General features: G+C 49.6%; 1 long non-coding RNA gene across 2 annotated transcripts; it reads right to left on the bottom strand.

Annotated features, from left to right (window-relative positions):
- Positions 1-16,517: 16,517 nt before the first annotated feature.
- On the bottom strand, positions 16,518-17,541 carry LOC111092130. Of its 2 annotated transcripts, none has more exons than XR_005377442.1 (2): positions 17,422-17,541; positions 16,518-16,869 (listed from the first exon to the last, which is right to left on the bottom strand). It is a non-coding gene; the product is annotated as an uncharacterized LOC111092130 (long non-coding RNA). The 2 variants fall into 2 exon arrangements; XR_005377441.1 differs by having other exon boundaries at positions 16,518-16,866.
- Between the last annotated feature and the right edge of the window lie 1,043 nt (positions 17,542-18,584).

Below are 18,584 nucleotides of genomic sequence, written 5' to 3'. Positions count from 1 at the left end.
TACTTTTACTTTTGGAGAATTTTAGAGAAATATCTCCTTTAGAAAAAGAAGAAGAAGAAAGGAAATAGTGAATAAAAGGACTGAAGAAAGCATTTGTCCTGCCTTTCCTAGAAGAGCTGTACCTTAGGGCAACACAATAGTGGATGAAGCCAATTTCCTTTTTACAAAAATATTCCAGCTAATAAATTAGATCATAACAATAAATTTAAAATATCAATATTTGGCTGTCCCCCCACCGAATAATGGCAATGATCATCAGTGGTTGCTAACAGAGCAAAAAGCCAGACCAGTGGACAATCTGTGCCTCTGGAGAGAGGGACTCCACACCCCTTATGATATGGCTGTGAAAATCAACCACCCAGCCAACAAACCCATTCCTGAAGCTGACCTAGCTTCTATATCTAAGCATCAATGTGAAGACAATACACAGAATAGGAGGACATGTTAAAATACCACAGAGATGTGATCACCAAAATCCAGGCTTTAGAAAGCTCTGCAAGATAAATAACTAGCTTCTTCCTGGCAGGGATGGGGGTGCTGGGAAGGGGAAAAGAGAGGGAGAGAGGAACCTATAGGCTAAAGGAGGCTTAAGAGACATATCAGCTAATTGCTATTTTGCACTTTACTTGGTTCCCAATTCAGAAACGTCATAGAGATTCATCACGGGACTATTAAGATAATAGAGACCTAACTGGGTATTTTATGATGATTATCCTTTTTTAAAGTATGCTGTTGCTATTAGACTATATACTTTTAAAGTTTCTTTGTGCACTAGAGATGTTTTCTGAAATATTTGTGGACAAGCTATTACCCTGCCTGGGATCTGATGGATGGGATGCAGACAAGATGGGATTGGCTGTGCATCAATGTTACTGAAGCCAGTGCCTTCATGTGATGGGCACATGAAGGTCATCATGTTATTGGTTGTTATTAAATTATTTCCTTGACTTCTATATGTGATTGAAAATGTCCAAAATAAAAAGTTAGAATTGCAAGGAAAAAGTTGTCAAAGGCACTGTCCTTTAAGACTAGAGTTTAAGGAACTCATTGTTTCTTCCCAAGAAAACTTTCTCTGACAAGTCAACCTAGAAAATGAGCAGAGAAATCAGATTTGCTGTGAAGATATCAATCTCTGTGGCCAATTGCAGAGGAACATGATCATTACAGGAGATGAGGACAGGCTGACTGATGGCTGTCTGAGGGTTTAGGTGATGATAGTGAAGTGTTTCCCGCTCTGCCCAGCCTGCTTGAACACCTCAGTCTCCACATCATGCAGTCGTCCTGACTGATGATGACCTCTCAGACAGCAGCCTGCATTTGCAGACTCTCACATCAGTGTGAAGAGAGCTTTTGTTGAATTAAGAAGGCTTTTAAGAAATGCTTTGTTTGCTTGGCTTTAGAAGCTAAGTGCTGATTTAAGTCCCTGACTACCTGTCAGCTCCCTGTGGAGAGAAACACCCAGAGACCTGGATGGATGGCCACAGAGGCGGGTGGCTGTGAGGTGAGGCCGGGACCTGGGGTGGGGGGCGGAAGGCAGAGGAGAAAGTAGAATGAGAGTCTCCATGCTGCTTTGGCTCCAGACCCCATGAGGGGTGGAGAGCCAGCCTGTGGCTCGCAGCAACAGTGTCCACAGGACATGTAGATTGACTCCTTGCCTACCCCTCCAGCTCGCTGATCAAATAATGACTTTCCCCTCTGCTATTACCCAGGCCTACTGAGGTATGCCTGCATGCCCCCATGGTGTGCTGGGCCTGGCTAGACCCTCTGGCGTGCACATCCTGTCACACCCTTGGAAGCCAGTAAGGCAACTCAGACAGGTTAAGGCAGCACCGTCGAGGGGAGCCAGGGCATCAGCCCAGAGCGAATGTAAGACCAGTCACGATGACTTTGATCATTTCTTTTTTATGGATTTTTAGCTTCATGACAGCCCCAGAAAGGGAGCCCTAGGATCATTCCACTAACAGATGAGGAGGCAGGGGTACACAGCAGCTAGGTCATGACCAAGGCAGGCTTTGAACTCTAGGCCCTTTGCCTCTTATGCCACCTGGCCCATGACTCTGGGATCAGAAAGCCCAGCAACACAGGACAGGGAGGCAGGGCTAGAGATAAGCCAGAGGGTCACCACAGAGGTCCCCACACAGGTAGAAATGGATCTGCTAGTATCTTGGCCTGGTCCTGCCCTCAGAGACACCCCGCAGGTTCTCCCAAGGGAAGACATTTCAGAGAAACTTGGAGAAGCTTCTCTGCAGAATGTTGTTGGGGGATGCCTGTCCTCCGAGTGCCCAGCGGGGGGATAAAGCATAGCCAGGCCCTGGGAACATCTCATGCAGTGGTCCCAGTAAATTGCAAACTTCCTCCTCCCCAGGAAAAAGATCCCTTCCTTGTAGCATTTGCCTCTGTCCGTGATGTAAATACTTTTGCTGGGGCTGATCTCTGTCTGCCGAATGGCACTGAACACGGAGCAGAGAAGGTAGGTGAGGACACACCATCATAGAGCATTTCCCCCTCTAAAGGTACTGAATAACCTTGAGAGCACAGGTTGTTGTAAAAATAACCAAAAACTTGTAAGTTTTAAACATTTGCTACCTTTGTTTCAATACAGTTTATTTACTTAAGTTTACATAGTTTATTTTTCATAACGGCTGTATTTAAAACAATCAGCTCACACGATTCCCCCAAATCTCACAATCTGCTCTCACAAGCAAGGGGGGGTGGGTCGACGCAGGCTCCAGGTCACTGTGAGAAGGCACGCAGCTCTGGAAATCTCACTGGAAAGAGACGAAGTAGCATGTGAGGCAGAGGACATTTAAGGACTGAGCCTGTTTTGTGCTGAGTTGCAAGGGGGTAGACATCCATAAGTGTGGAAGGATTGAATCTTAGTGTGCGAGGCCACCATTCATTCAACGCCTGCAGATTGGAGAAGGAAAGTCCAGCTGCTGCTCAGCTAATGCCTCCAGCTCCAGCCTAATATGGAAGTCTAGGCTGTCCTGCTGGCACAAAGAGACGGACTGTAGGAAGCTTGTCAAATTGCTCATTCAATTAGAATCAAGGACCAGGAAACTCTGTGGGCCTAGCCTGTCAGAGATTATTTATAGCACACACAATACATGTCTCTCAGTTTGTCTGCAGGGACCAGACTGATCTTGCTGGGTGCCCTGGGGTCCTCCCTAAGCAATCAGACAGCAGCTATGGTGCCAAGTGGTGCCAGGGCTCATCACATACACTGGAGACCACACGTGTCCTGTGGCTGAGGGAGCTCATGATTCTCTGAGCATCGCCCCCAATCACAGGCCCTCCCTATCACTATCTTCTTGTAAACATCACTTGTTAAGCATTTGCTTTCTGAAAGGTTACTAAATTAGGAAGCAGGAATGCTGGGTTATCATAATACTGGTGGCAATTTTAAAACTTTGGGGGAGGCTCACTTTTACTCAGAGCCTGTCTTCAATGATACCCAGGCAAGATGTCAGTTAGCACCAACTCAATGATGCTATGAGAGTAGAAGTAGCAACGTACGAACAGGTTTTAAACTGTGTTGTGTAGAGAGGAAAGGAGGTGGCCCAGGCTCTCGGTGCCCAGAGACAGGTGGACATCAGAAGAGGGCTGAGGGGTGGTATGGTAGCTGGACTCCAGAGTTTTGAGCCTCCAAAGCCCTGGAGAATGGAAATCCCCCACCTTCCCTGGATATTACTAGAATGTGGGCTCCCTGCCCTGTAGCTCATCAGGGAAGCTCCCTAAATTAATACAAATCCACACCTACTTGTGTCTACTCATACTTTGTAGCTCCTGTACATTATCTGTGACTTCACTGTTAATTTCTCTTCCAGATTTAAATCAAGGCATCTGGAGGATTTTGAATAACTCTTTCATTTCTGATCCCTTAATTCAGGGCCTTGTGAAAAAGTTGGATCCAAAGAGGATGAAAGGGGGCTGTAGGCAATATCACATGATCTTCAGTAATTCCTGCCACACCAGCCACACCTTTTCCACACCGCTGGAAAGCCACCTCCCCGAGATGGGCAGAGTCACATATGCAGGCCATACTAGGTTGTCCTCACGTCCTGCAGGGAGGGCAGGTTTGGAAGGGCCCGAGGAGGACCAAGGTGGTCTTTATGCTCAAGAGTGTGCAACATAATTGGGTGTTGACTGCATGTTCTTCAGTTATAATTTTAAAGTCACTGTCTTTCCCATGCCCTGGTCCCTCAACATTCAATACGAGGAACACAGGGCACCACTGGGAAATCAGGGAGATGTCCACAGCAATGGGGGTCACCCAGCAGGGATTCCAAGCCAGTGACTATATCATTTTCTAGCTAAAAAATAAGGCAGAAACAAAACTTGACTAAGTCTCCATATTGAATTGATAGTAGTGCATAATTGTAATTTATAAACAAATACACATGCACTAGGGGTACATGTGAAAAATGTTTAGGTTAAAAGATTTGATTCAGAAATGCTCAAAGAGTGTCAGGGCAGACATACACTTATGTGCATCATTAAAGTCTACCATGAATATATCCATGCAAAGTCTTTTGTGAACAATCATTTTCACACTCCAGCTGCAAGAAACCTAGGGGTCATGTGCTCTGACCCCTCATTTCACAAAGACAAAAAGTCAGATCCAGAAAGATGAAGTAACCTGACCAAGCACGTGAGATGTGTGTGTGTGTGTGTGTGTGTGTGCATATGTATGCAGATACGTGCACATGCTTAAAAGCACTTAGGCTTTTCTACAGGTAATCACTTAAAAAAAGAGAGAGAGAGAGAGAGAGAGCACATGAGCATGAGCAGGGGCGAGTGGGGAGGGGCAGAGGGAGAGGGAGAGAATCTGAAGCAGGCTCCACTCCAGCCCAGAGCCCAACTTGGGGGCTCAATCTCACAACCCTGAGATCATGACCTGAGCTGAAATCAAGAGCCAGATGCTCAACTGAGCCACTCAGGCGCCCCTACAGATAATTATTTTTAAGGGAATCTATCCTAAAGGAATAATATGAGTTACAAACCAATGTTTCACATGAATATCATGGAACCATTATTGGAATAAAAAAATAGGGTGTTGTGTTAACCCAACAATAATATCCTGGTTAACTAAACTATCATGTAACCACATGATGATGTATTATGCATAAATTAAATTATGTTCACAAAAAGCTTATGCACATAGAGGGGAATGTTTATCTTCTAACATCCAAGGTTTAAGCTTCTTTGCAGAGTGACCTCAGCGTGTCGGAAACGACACCAAATCCACAGCAGTGATCCTCTTAGGGTGGTGGCATATGGATGACTTCTTGTCTCAAATCATTCCCAAATTCTCTTTTCCAAATTTCTGTAATAAATATTATAGGACATTTTTAAACTGGAAAGAAAAATAATTTGTAACTGGAGGTCTGTACTGGCGCCTCCTGACCTGGAGCAGTTTAGGGCAACTCTGCCTGCAATTCCAGGTCTCATCAGCACCCACAGGCCCTCCTCAGTGCACAGTGGCAGAGGCGGGGGACCCCACCCGGTCTGGACCTTTTGCTCAGAGTCCCCAGTGTTTGTTCTGCACCAAGCATATGGCACACAGAGATAGTTCTGGGGCTCAAAACCCCATTTGTCTGCAGATGAAAATCCCATTTTCCTGACATCCTCTGGGGAGTCATCCCTGCCACACCTCAGTCAACACATGTGTGTAGCCATGGCCACAGGACCTCAGGCCAACATTGACCCCACCTCAGGAGTGGACCGGCACCTGGGACATCTGACCCTGAGTTCCTCTTTGTTTATTTCCCTAAAGCGTCTCAAGATTTCACAAGTCTCATGATGCTCACTGTGACCTCCAGTGGGCTCTGAAAGTACAGCTTGCAGGAGAAGGGAGGGGGAGGCAGGGTTGACTCAGACGTCCCCACCCTCCTTTGGCCTCTGGCTTTCAGGGAAAACTGGATTTTCTCCTTCCCACATAGAACTTTTTCCCTTTAGGGCACATGAGTTTGACCTGTGCTAAGAAGCAGCCAGTTCAGACTCGGTGGCCACCTGAGTGAACCCTGTGTCTTTTCCCAAGGGTGGGTTGGGCCCCAGGAGACTGAGTTAAGCCAAGGTTTCTGCTCTTCACATTCATTCCTTGGAGGAACTGGCTCAGGGCAGGCGGCAGGCCTAAGTCACATATTAGTCATCACGGCATATTGCACGGGGGCTCAGGCCGCTTCTGGAAGGCAAGCCCAAACACTGCTCTCTGCTAAACCCACAGCACGGCCCAAGACACAGGTCTTTGAGGCAATAACCGACCCTCACAGTGCAGACTGCAGGGGAAAACAGAAAAGGAGTCAATTTAAGTACCAGGGAAGTTATTTAAAACAACCTTGACCCAAACCTCTCTGAAATACTCTGGGGGAAATGTGTCTGCTGCGTATTTTGGAAAACACACCCTGGGTAGCAGTGCACAGGGGATGACTGTGGATACACAGTGCTTATGTGTTCTCCTAGTGCTTCCAGAAACACTGACAAATGTCCGTGACATGCCGGGCGCTGTGCCAGGTGCTCCAGGTGGAAGGGGAGGTAGGTGTGCAGAGGGTAAGACCAGCGGGTGTGGTGACAGCAGTGCTCAGCAGGTTCAGCGCAGCAAGGACGCAGATACGCTCTTCCAGGGGCATGAGGACCGGGCTGGATTTGAACGTTAAGGTCTAGTGTTCTGCTTCACAGCCAGGCTGTCAGCTCTCACAGCAACCTAAGGGATAGGAGCAGAGACCCATACCACCTGCCATGTTGTGTTACTGGAAACTTGCAAGAGCCTTGGTAGCTCTAGAACCTATATATTTATTGTCCCACACTTTACATATGTTTCCTGGCTTTTCTTAGAATACATCAAGCACATGTCACTTCAGGACCTTTGCACCCGCTATTCCCTCTGCCTGGGATGTTCTTTTTCCAGCTAACGCCATCAGCTCCTACAGACATTTACTCCCTTCACCTACTGAGAGGGGCCTTCCCTCCCCACACTATTGATAGGAGCCCTGAGACCCCACACTTCTACTCATAGTTCCTTGCTATGCCTTTCTCCATAGCACTTATCACCATATAGGGTCCCCAGGACGGGGCAGGCAGCTGATGCATCTACCACCTGGTAAACACATGTTAAATAAACACCCAGGTCATCTCCTCCACACTCATCCCCAGCTCTTTTCGACATCCCTGATACATAGTAGGAGTTTGGTAAGTGTCGACTAGTGGACTGGCTGCCTAAATCTCAAGATTCTGCGAAGAGTATGAATAATTCCAGCTAAGGTAGTCAGTGAAAAGCTCTTTGTTCAAATTCCCCTACCATCTGGTGGCTGGAATGCTGTCGCTATTTGAAGGATCTATAGAGACGGGGCTTCCAAGGTCCCCAAGACAAGCAGGCTCAGGCATGCAGCCTTGAGCCAGGCTAGAGGAATAGCCCAGAGAACAGCTGCGACTGAGATTGCAGAGTCATTTGTTTTTTGTTTTAATAAATTTAGTTTTTACTGGTGTTCAATTTGCCAACATATAGAATAACACCCAGTGAAACTAGACCACTCTCTTGCACCAGACACAAAGATAAACTCAAAATGGATGAAAGATCTAAATGTGAGACAAGATTCCATCAAAATCCTAGAGAAGAACACAGGCAACACCCTTTTTTAACTCGGCCACAGTAACTTCTTGCAAGATACATCCACGAAGGCAAAAGAAACAAAAGCAAAAATGAACTATTGGGACTTCATCAAGATAAGAAGCTTCTGCACAGCAAAGGATACAGTCAACAAAACTAAAAGACAACCTACAGAATGGGAGAAGATTTTTGCAAATGACATATCAGATAAAGGGCTAGTTTCCAAGATCTATAAAGAACTTATTAAACTCAACACCAAAGAAACAAACAATCCAATCATGAAATGGGCAAAAGACATGAAGAGAAATCTCACAGAGGAAGACATAGACATGGCCAACATGCACATGAGAAAATGCTCTGCATCACTTGCCATCAGGGAAATACAAATCAAAACCACAATGAGATCCCACCTCACACCAGTGAGAATGGGGCAAATTAACAAGGCAGGAAACCACAAATGTTGGAGAGGATGCAGAGAAAAGGGAACCCTCATACACTGTTGGTGGGAATGTGAACTGGTGCAGTCACTCTGGAAAACTGTGTGGAGGTTCCTCAAAGAGTTAAAAATAGACCTGCCCTACGACCCAGCAATTGCACTGTTGGGGATTTACCCCAAAGATTCAGATGCAATGAAACGCCGGGACACCTGCACCCCGATGTTTCTAGCAGCAATGGCCACAATAGCCAAACTGTGGAGGGAGCCTCAGTGTCCATCGAAAGATGATGGATAAAGAAGATGTGGTTTATGTATACAATGGGATATTCCTCAGCCATTAGAAATGACAAATACCCACCATTTGCTTCAACGTGGATGGAACTGGAGGGTATTATGCTGAGTGAAGTAAGTCAGTCGGAGAAGGACAAACATTATATGGTCTCATACATTTGGGGAATATAAAAAATAGTAATAGGGAACAAAGGGGAAAGGAGAAAAAATAAGTGGGAAATATCAGAGAGGGAGACAGAACATGAGAGACTCCTAACTCTGGGAAACGAACTAGGGGTAGTGGACAGGAGGTGGGTGGGGGGTGGGGGTGACTGGGTGATGGGCGATGAGCACTGGGTGCAGTCATTTGTTTGGTGAGCTGTGTCATGCTGTGAAAGCAAAGCACCATTTCAATGGCTTCAGGAATATTTGCCCAATGTGTTACAACCTTCAGAGGCCTTTCATTTTTTAAAAATCCAGAATGGGGCCCCTGGGTGACTCAGGCAGTTAAGCATCTGCCTTCGGCTCAGGTCATGGTCTCAGAGCCCTGGGATGAAACCCCCATCAGGTCCCTGCTCAGTAGGGAGCCTGCTTCTCCCTCTGCCTCTGCTCTCCCCTTGCTTGTGCTCTGTCTCTCTCCATTTCTCTCAAATGAATAAATAAAAAACTTAAATAAATATAAAAATACAAATCCAGAATAGTTGTAGTTGGACATGTCACAGAGTACTTCTTTCTCCTTCTGCCTCAACGTCCCCACTTTTGTCCTAATGAAATCAGATTACATGCAAACAGAGGCTACCATGAAGAGGACAGGCTGTTCCCAGAGCTCAAGGCCGGGCCTCAGGCTGTGTGCAGAGGCTGGGCGGTTCCTGGCACACACTGGCAGGTTTTGGCACCAGGGCACCGAATGGCATTTGCTGAGCGCCTACTCTGTGCCAGGGGCCACAGCCCACTGACATCTGTGCTGGCATTGCATCCCTACAACCAGCTGGGCAGTGAGCTTTATTGTTACTGCTTTTAAATGGTATAAATGAACCAGTGAAGACTTGTACTGTGCCAGAGGCTTCCTGACCCACGTTCACACACTCAGTGAGTGGCTCCACACCAGGGTCCTTCTTCTCTCCCCTCCACCATTCCAGAAGCTGTTCTGGAAGCTGCTTACCACCTCCTGCCTTTGAGCAGATGTCCCAAGATCTATACCTTGTTTCGGGCCCTTGAATTGAGGAAAGCACCCACATGCCCTGGTCGTGCTGGAAGCCAAGGGAAGGGAGCTCCCTTGTGCGGCCCTGCTCCTCATCCTTTCCCACCTACCAAGAGCACTGCCTGCCATGTTCCTGCAGGGAGGACCCTTCCCTGGGGCCTGCTGACTGCTCCAAGGATGGACACTGAGCTAAACTGGGTCCTTCAGTCTCCAAACCAAGAGCATTTCTTCTTCTTCTTTATTATTATTATTATTTTTAATCTGAGGGGCTAGGCTCTTTTTAAACCACTAAAATGTGCACCACAATATTTGGGCTATGGGAGGTCGTATTTCCCGCCAGGTACTTGAGTAGGTGCTTCTATCATCACTGTATGCTTTAATTCTCACATAACTATCAAACCAAAACATTTACAAATAAGTTACAAGCTAGACTCAAAGGCCAAAATGGTTTGATTTAATGACATTGGCTTAATACGACAACAGAGAAACTGCCCAAATAAAATCTCAACTAGCAGCATGCCTGAGGAGGACTCACAGTGCAGGCTCTCATGAATCTGGGGAAAGGTGTCCCTCTCTCCTGTTTGAGTCACTGGGAGCCCCCATCTGCTAGCATGTGGCTGCAGCCTCATGCAGTCCTCACTTGGCAAGAAACTATCATGAAACCTGAAGGACCACCTCTGGTTTCTCTGCCACCAAGAAAGGAGTCCTGTGTGAGCACCACAAAGGGAGTGCAGTTCTGACCTGCACTGCAGCCTCCAGACCAAACAGGCTTTTTTTTAAAAAAAGACTTTATTTATTTTTTTGAGAGAGAGCAGGAGCAGGGGGAGAGGCAGAGGGAGAGGGAAAGCAGACTCCCTGCTGAGCCAGGAGCTTGACACAGGACTCGATCCCAGGACCCTGGAATCATGACCTGAGCTGAAGGCAGACACTTAACCCACTGCGACATCCAGTGCCCCTCCAGAACAAATGGACTTGACTCCTATTCCTACTTCTAGCTTTTCACCAAAAGCTGGCACAAGGAAGAAACATTCTTGCAGAAAACAGATAATCCTCAGGCAGTTGTCTTGGAACCCAAGACTCAAGTCTGTGAGACATTGATCTAGATTTTTAGATTTCTTAGTATTTTTCAAGTTTTAACCTCAAGCTTTCCCCCACATATCTGTTATGTCACTTTGGGAGCATTGTATTTAATGCAAGAAAAAAAAAAAGGTCAAACCAAAAATATCGACTTACCTCTGCTAATATCCAAACAACAACAACAACAAAAATCCAATCGAATCATTCTTCTCCAATAAATGACTTATATTAATATCACAAATTTGACTAGAAAACAGCTTTCTTTGAAAAATGGCTATGTCTTTGCTGTTGTGTGAGAGCAATTTCTAGCCATTTCTTCAAAAAGTTTTCTTTCAGAATAAATCTCAAAAACCCAAACTGGATGAAGGTTCTGCTTTTGGGTTCCCTGAGGTGACGATCTTGGCTGTGGGATAATTTATACTGGGGCCACACCATTCCTGGGCACTCAGTAAACACTGCAGCCGAGGTCGAGGAGAGACCTCTTCCATGAAACTCTCCTGGGCTTCTTTGACCTCTGATTATACTTGAAGGTAATCATATAGTTTACAAAGCAATGAAGGCTCAGTGTGGTAAAGCAAGCCACCCAAGGTCACACAGCAAATGGATAGCTCGGTCAGGGTCTAGCTCCAGTCTCCTGATTCCAGTGTAATGATTTTGCCTGGGCTAATTGGGAGGCCAGAGTTTGCAGTAGCAAGGAGCTTCTTGGACAAGCAGCTGCCATCATTTCCAAAATCCTGCCGCACTGCTGGGTCATCTGGCCGTGCACAGGAAAGGCCAGCTGGTGACTCAGTGCACGCCCTGCACTGTGGCCAACTCCACACCCGGCTCTCAGGCACACCTGCTTTTCTGGCATCGTGAGTCTTCAGCAACTTCCTCTATTTGTATACACGTACATTCCAGGGAAATGGTTTCTCTGAAGTTGCACAGTGTGGGCTCCATGGCAGTGATCTGCTTCAGACCCTCGCTCCGCCTCTTGATCGCTGTTTGGCTACAAATGAAGAGGAAAGCATGGGGGGCCACGCTGACCCCAGCCTTGCAGTCCTCAGCCTTGCTTTGGAAGGCGCTTGTCTGTCCTCTGATGGAAGTGGCTTGGGTTCACTTCTCCCTGTTGCGGATGCCAGTGCCTGTAGGTTAGGAGGAGGTGACCATAGTGGCAGCATTAGGGGGCGTGGAGAAGTGAGGTAGGGAAGGGACAAGCCAACATAGATGTGCACCTCTAGGCAGGGTGTGGAATGGGCTCGCACTGTCCACGAGCCAAACACTCCATGTTCCACTGCTGTTGTTTATGCTTTAACTCTCTTCCTGGCCCCAAGTGTCTTGCTCTGGCCTTGGGCCTAGACCTCATGAGCCTTCATCCAGTCATCGCTCTTGCCTGGGCCATGCACCAGGTACTCAAACAAGGGATGCTGGGCTCGGTGACCTTGAACTGAAAATGTGACTTCTCTGGGGCCAGTTTCCCCGCTCAGAAAATTAAGAGAGCAGCCTCAGGTGATCCTCTGACTCTGAAAACTGCAAAGCTCACCTTCCCTCTTACATTCCATAGCTTTGCTCACGTGCCCTTATAGCCCTTCTCTCCCCAGCAGTGGGGATCTCGGATGACTTTGAACACCCTGCATGCCAGTGGTGGGGTGAACTCGACTGATGCTTATATGATCATGTTTTGTTGGGCTGGTTGGTAGACAGGTGGACATGGGGACACCCGCCCTGGGGCATGCACAGTTGCGTTGATTAGGGCACCCACCACAGGCCTTTCCTGTTCTCAACCATGTTGCCGCAGGCATCTTCCTGTTGAAGCTCTGCCTCTCCGTGTCCTAGGAGGTAAGGAGAGGCATACCTGCATTACACACCGGCGTTTGAAGGGAATAGCATTATTTTAATGGTGGTCCTGGGGAATGTTGCAGAAACCACAACTGAAGGCTTGCATTCAGGCGTCTTCATGGAGCAAAGTGGAAATGCCTTCACTGCCTGAGCCAGGGTGGTGGGCTGCTGTGAGTCCAAGGTAGTGGCCATTAGGAAATCTGGTATTTTGTGGTCATGGCCTTGCTGATATCCAGGACTCCATATAAAAAATAAGCACCGGTTGAGCATGAGCATCATCCTCAGAGTAAGGGCTGAGCCCTCCCTGGGCAGTAGAGAGCTCTGGGGGAGAAGAGAAGGGAAGCAGAGGATGTTTGGGGACTTGCCCATTGACACGGCAGCATCGATGCCTGCAAAGCACGCCTCAGCCTGGCCACAGGCCGCAGCCTATGGCTTTGCAATAGAATCTTCTAACCATGCCTGAGCCCCCCTCAGGCTGTGATTTTAAGAATATTACCTAGCAGCACCTGCATCCCATCATGTGGTACCTTAACACAACCAGAGTGGTGGAGAAGAAGCAAGTTTTGCCCTGGCATGTCGCCTGCCTGTTTTGGAGAAGACACTCACCTTCTGGTGGGGTCGAGGGCTGAACACAGACCAGGTCCCACACAAACCTACGTCTCACACCCTGAGGCCACCTTAGGGGGAAGCCTGCTGGGGTAGGGGAGCACAGGGTGCAGGGTAAATGGCAGCTTACTCGACAAACCAGAAGCAAGAGGCCTGAAAGCAATATGTTGTCAGTCTGAAGGGGAGGGTGAGGAGAAGGCACTCACAGGGGAGCGGGCCCAGGGGAGGGGAGCAGGAGAGCAGTGAGCAGGTTCCCAGAAAGGGTGACCCCTGGGCCTGTCACATGTGAAGATCTTGAGAAAAAGTGCTGTTTGACTCTGGGCAGGAGGGAGCCCCGATGGCACTGGGTGGACATGGACCACCATGGAGGCTGAGTGACAGCTTCAGAACAGCTCTCCCATCAAAGGGGGCTCCAGCTTTGACCCAAGCAGGGATATTCTCTGGGCCAGCCTAGGAAATTTTGGGAAAGGCAAAAGCAACGTCTAGTCTGTCACACTTTCCTTGAGCTCTCCTAATACCTCATACAGTCCAGGCACTCCTCCAGGCACCCACAGCCTCTGCTTTAGAAAGATCACCTCCACACTCAGTTATGCTAAAGTCTAAGTGACTTGCTGTAGTTTCTGGAAACTGGGACCAGATTAAGGTGAAATGTCCCAGCCTAATGAATGAAACTCTGTAAGTTATAATAAATGCATCGACAAAGACTAATGGGGATAATATTTTCATGCCAGAGACTCCCCCTCATCTCTCAAATCCTGCACCATGCATAGGTAGAAAGTCAGCTTTGGGAAGAAACATTCTATGTTGGCACTTTAGAAATCCATTTGCAATTGTGCCTCTGAAATTCCTTTTCTTCCCCACTCAAGTATTGCTGCTGAACAAACCTCCCCAAGTCTGGTAGCTAAACAACAACATTCACTTTGTTAAAGTTTGAGATCAAGGCACTCAGTGGGGACCCCTGGTGTCTGTTCCATTCAGCTGTGGTGGGGGCTGGGCTGCAGGCCCTGCAGCAGCACGGGCTCCTAGAGCATCTCCCCACGTGGTCACTGGACTGTGGCAGACCTGGGGCGGCTGGACTTCCCAGTGTCACCCAAGACTGCTAGCCAAGGCACGTGACCCAAGAGGTATAGACAATTCCCTGCCCTTACACAACCTAGTCTTGGAAGTCTTGCAGCACTTTGCACACTTACTTCTGCCACATTTTGTTCACTGACGTGGGGACAAGGGCCCACTTGGCGGGGGCAAAGGGCAGGGACACGGGCTCTGGCTTATGACGGGCGGTGACAGGGAGGAGTCACTGGAGGAGCATGTGGGACCAGAAATATTGGTGGGGCCAATTTCTGGAAATACCATCAACCTTGCTCTGCATTGCCCAAAGATACTTCTGGGGCTTGCATGTTTGTGTTTCCCCAGAATTCATACATTGAAACCTCACCTGCAGCGTGAGAGTGTTGGGAAGTGGAACCACAGGGAGGTGATCAGGGAAGGAGCCTGGAGCCCTCAGGAATGGGGCCAGCGTCCTCATAAAAGGACCAGGGAGCTCCCTTACCCCTTTCTCCATGTGAGGACGCAGCTGTCTGCAACCCAGAAGGCGACCCTCCCCTGACCATGCCAGTCTCCCAATCTTGGACTTCCAGCATCCAGAACTGAAAGAAATTAATTTCTATTGCTGGTAAGCCATCCAGTCTCTGGCGTTTTGCAATAGCAGCCCAAATACACGAGGGCAGTCAGCTAGACCTTCTCTTAGTTTTCCCACACACCCTTCCTCTCCCTTAGGTGAGGACAGGTGTGAGTATACAGATGTGGACAGATGGGCAGAGATATGTGGATATAGCATAGACAGAGACTGAGCGAGAGGCATGCAATCTAAGTCTTCATTATTGAGTGCCCACTGTGGGCCACCACCTTCATACATCACCCTGATTTTATAATAACCTGCAAGGTAGTCATTACTGTGCCCACTTTAAAGATGGACACATTGAGATCCAGAAAAGTGAGGTAAGTTGTTCAAGGTCACACAGAGATCATCTGACCTCCAGCATGTGCGAACGTAAAGCCATATTCTTCCCATCACACCCTTCTTCATGTGGCTCTGCATGAGGGAAAGGGCAAGGGGAGAGGTCTGGGGTGACTCGGGAGACCAGGCAAGTACAACAGCCCATGCCTGTCACCTGACAGCACACCTGCTGTGTGCAAAGTGCTGTCTCAAAGGACCAACTCGGTGAACACAGGGAGCACCACCCCCACGCTACAGAAGGTGACAAGGGTTCTTGGAGAAGCTAACCGATCTCTCAATCTTCTGCTGAGGTGGCCATGTGGGTGGGGAGGACACAGCCCAGATCTTTGCTCTTGGGTTCCAGGTTTTCTTCCGGATGCTTTAAGCCGCTCTGCTGTACAGAAGTTTCTCTCACTGAGTTGTACAGTTCCTATGGCTTGTGACGGGGTTAGGCCTCCTCGCCATCTAGTCATCCGCATGCAGGCAGAGCAGCTGGCCCAGCACCCTGGGGAGCCCCTCCTGGACAGCAGGGCTTGGCTGCATTTCAACTCTGTGGCATCAGTCAGAAGCTCTCTCTCCTTAATTTCTGGATGCCAAGAGACAGTCTCCAGAAAGCTGAAGCTAATTAACAGTAACTATGGAGATAAAAAGCCAAAATTCTCAAAATAGTACTTTTGGTATTTGCAGGGGCTGTCTTCTCATCCTATTCCATGGATTGGAACATCCGACTTCCCCCTAACCAACAGGAGAAAGTACAGACTTTGATGAGCTGAGTGACAATCCTAGACTCAAATGTCAAGTGACAGACACTTGGATGGGACCCCAAGCCGCAAGGTGGGAAAGCCAGACAGCATCTCCCCCTGCATGTGTTCCCATTCTCTTCCAGTTCACTCTTTGTAGCCCTGCCAAGCCTCCCTAAAACACCAGCTCCTCATGTTTCTTGCCTAGTGGATTCGAGAGCAAGCCAAACTGCTCAAAGAAGACTCAAACATCCAGTGTGTCCAGCAGAACAAAAGTCCAATGCTCTCCCATGTGACAGTGAGGTCCAGAGGGCCAGGGTCATCTGGAGTTGCAGTCTCCAGGACCCAGTGTCTAGGGATTCCTCTGGATACTCAGAGGCATCAATGTGGGTACAGGCATGTACTTCCTCATGTCTTCCAGTGGTGATTGGCTTGGCCAAGAGAGTGGCTGAGGTGATTTTAGGGGACTTCCAAGGTGAGGAAGATGGCTTCCTGGGACACGGGACCTCAGGAATTGGCCACCTGAGATGGCAGCCCTGGGGAAACCTCCCCTGGTCGCTTGGATCACCAGTCTGCCCGCCCCCACCACCGCCATCCAGCGAACCCACTGAAGTGCCCTAGGCCTAAGTGAGGCTGACCCAGTCCCATGAACACCATGGAAGAGCTCCAACAGCACCCAAGACACAGAAGACTTGCCCAGCAGAGCCTGCTTAGCTTCCTGACCCACAGGCTGTACCTACAATGAAATGGCACCTATGTTAAGCCACTGTGTTTCAGGGTAGTTTATTATACAATAAAAGTGAATAGAACATGAGGCTATTCTGGAGAAACAATTCTGGAAGCGATAAATATTTGTAAAGTCCAATTTCAGGGCCTCAGGACTAGAATCAGGAAAGGTCACTCATTAGCCTCACTCTAGACTTGTGCAGATCTGCCCTAGACGAGCCCCCATGCCTGGTGGTCTGGCCATGTGACACCCCCGCAGAGGACGGCCAGCACGCAGGGTCTACTCCGGTTGGTGGATGCCCCAGAAACTGAGAGAAGGCAGGCAGCGGGGCTGGGCTCACATGTGCCGCAGACAATAAAGAAGGACCACATGGGGACAGAGATGCTGGGCTGCTGGGGAGATAGTGAGTCTGAGCAAGGTGGACATGGGCACTGGACAAGCAGGTGTAGCAATCACAAGGGGGTGGTCGGCTGGGGTAGAGGTGCAAGAGGGAGGGTGTCTAGGTGCCAAGGAGGGGAGCAGTTAACACTATGAGCTCCCTTGTGCCCAGGTGAGGGGGTGGGATTACTTCCCTACACTCGGGGAACCTCAGAGGTGGCTGAGCAGGGCGGTACCAGGCATAAGATCACTCTGGCCCCGGGCAGGAAGATGTGCCCTTGGCTTCCTCCTTGTGGTAGTAGGGCAGAGGGCAGTGGGCCATCGGGGGAGTGGCCCCCCACCCCCTGCTGTGGCACCTGCCTGACTCCCCATTCAGCTGCTGCCCCCTGGTTGGAGCTGAGGTCATTACGCTTCCCAGACATCAGTGCCAGCCAATGACCAGATGCTGCACTCATTTCTGGGTGTCCCTCTGATGAGGACTAGAGAACCTGAGCATCCTGGGGTCTGAGGGCACCCCCCTGACCCCAGGCTCCCTCTGCTCTGTTGGGTCTGCACGCCCTTCTCACCAGCTCTGCTTTTGCCTCGTACTCCTCACACATGTTGCCCCCAGTAAAGCTCTCACACTCTGCATTGGTCTGCTGGGCCGTCCCCGCAAAGGATGACAGGCTGGGCTGCTTCTAGAATTGATGCTTATTATCTCACCATTCTGGAGTCTGGAAGCCTGAGGTCATGAAGTCAGCAGGGTCGGTTCCTCCCAAGGGCTGTGACAGGAGAAGCTGTCCCCGGCCTCTCCCTGTGGCTGGAGGTGGGCGGCCACCATCCCTCTGTGTCTTCACAGATTACACCACCACCCCGAGAACCTCATTTTAATTTATTACTTCTTCCAAAGCCCCAATACATTCTGAGGTCCTGGAAAATAAGACTCCAACATGTGAATTTTTTTGGGGGGGGGAGGGGACACCACTTAACCCTCACCCACGTCAATCCCACCGACAAATGGACCCGTCTTAGATGCTCAGGCTTAAAATGAAACCAACATCTGTTTGATCCTGGAGGTGGAGCAAAGCACCAGGGCCCAGATCTTTGGGGGTCATTGCCAGGGAGCGGTGGCTACACTCATATTAGAGCCCAGTGAACCACAAGGGAGATGCCCGGGTCAGAGGCCGAGAAACAGGGAAGGCTGAGAAGAGCCAAGGCAGACAAGGCAGGAGCCTGACCCCGCTCAGAGGTCGTGCCTGGGATCCCAAATCTAACCAGCGCGGCCCGTGTGGACGGCAGACCACACGGCTAACTCGGAGGCAGAGGATTCGCCTGTCCATGGGGCACCACGAGAAGGCTGGGCCTTAGAGCTCCCCCGCAGAGTGGACGTCGGCTCCCGGGGGGCGCGCGGGCCCGGTGGCTGCTTAGAGGGGGGGGCAGTGGCCAGCGGAGGCGGCGCAGGCTTGCCCCGGGCCCCAGCCTCCTCCCAGGCCCCTTCCCCCGGCCCGGGGCGCAGTTTCACTAGCTCGTCTCCACCTTGGAGCCCACGGGGCAGCCCAGCCGCACTTCCCAGCCCCCCGGCACTGGGGGCCGCTGCACCCACTGCAGGCAGAGGCGCGCTTAGCAACAGGACAGGGGTCGCCGGCCCAGCGCTCCGCACGCTGCAGGGAGGCAGGAGGACGCCAGCCGGCAGGCTCCCGGCGCGATCGCGCACCCTCTCTCCTGTGCCCTGAACAGCCAGGCCATGTCC

Source organism: Canis lupus, chromosome 24 (genome assembly GCF_011100685.1).
Source record: "Canis lupus familiaris isolate Mischka breed German Shepherd chromosome 24, alternate assembly UU_Cfam_GSD_1.0, whole genome shotgun sequence".
NCBI lineage: Eukaryota > Metazoa > Chordata > Mammalia > Carnivora > Canidae > Canis > Canis lupus.
This window is presented reverse-complemented; position numbering and strand designations above follow the sequence as displayed.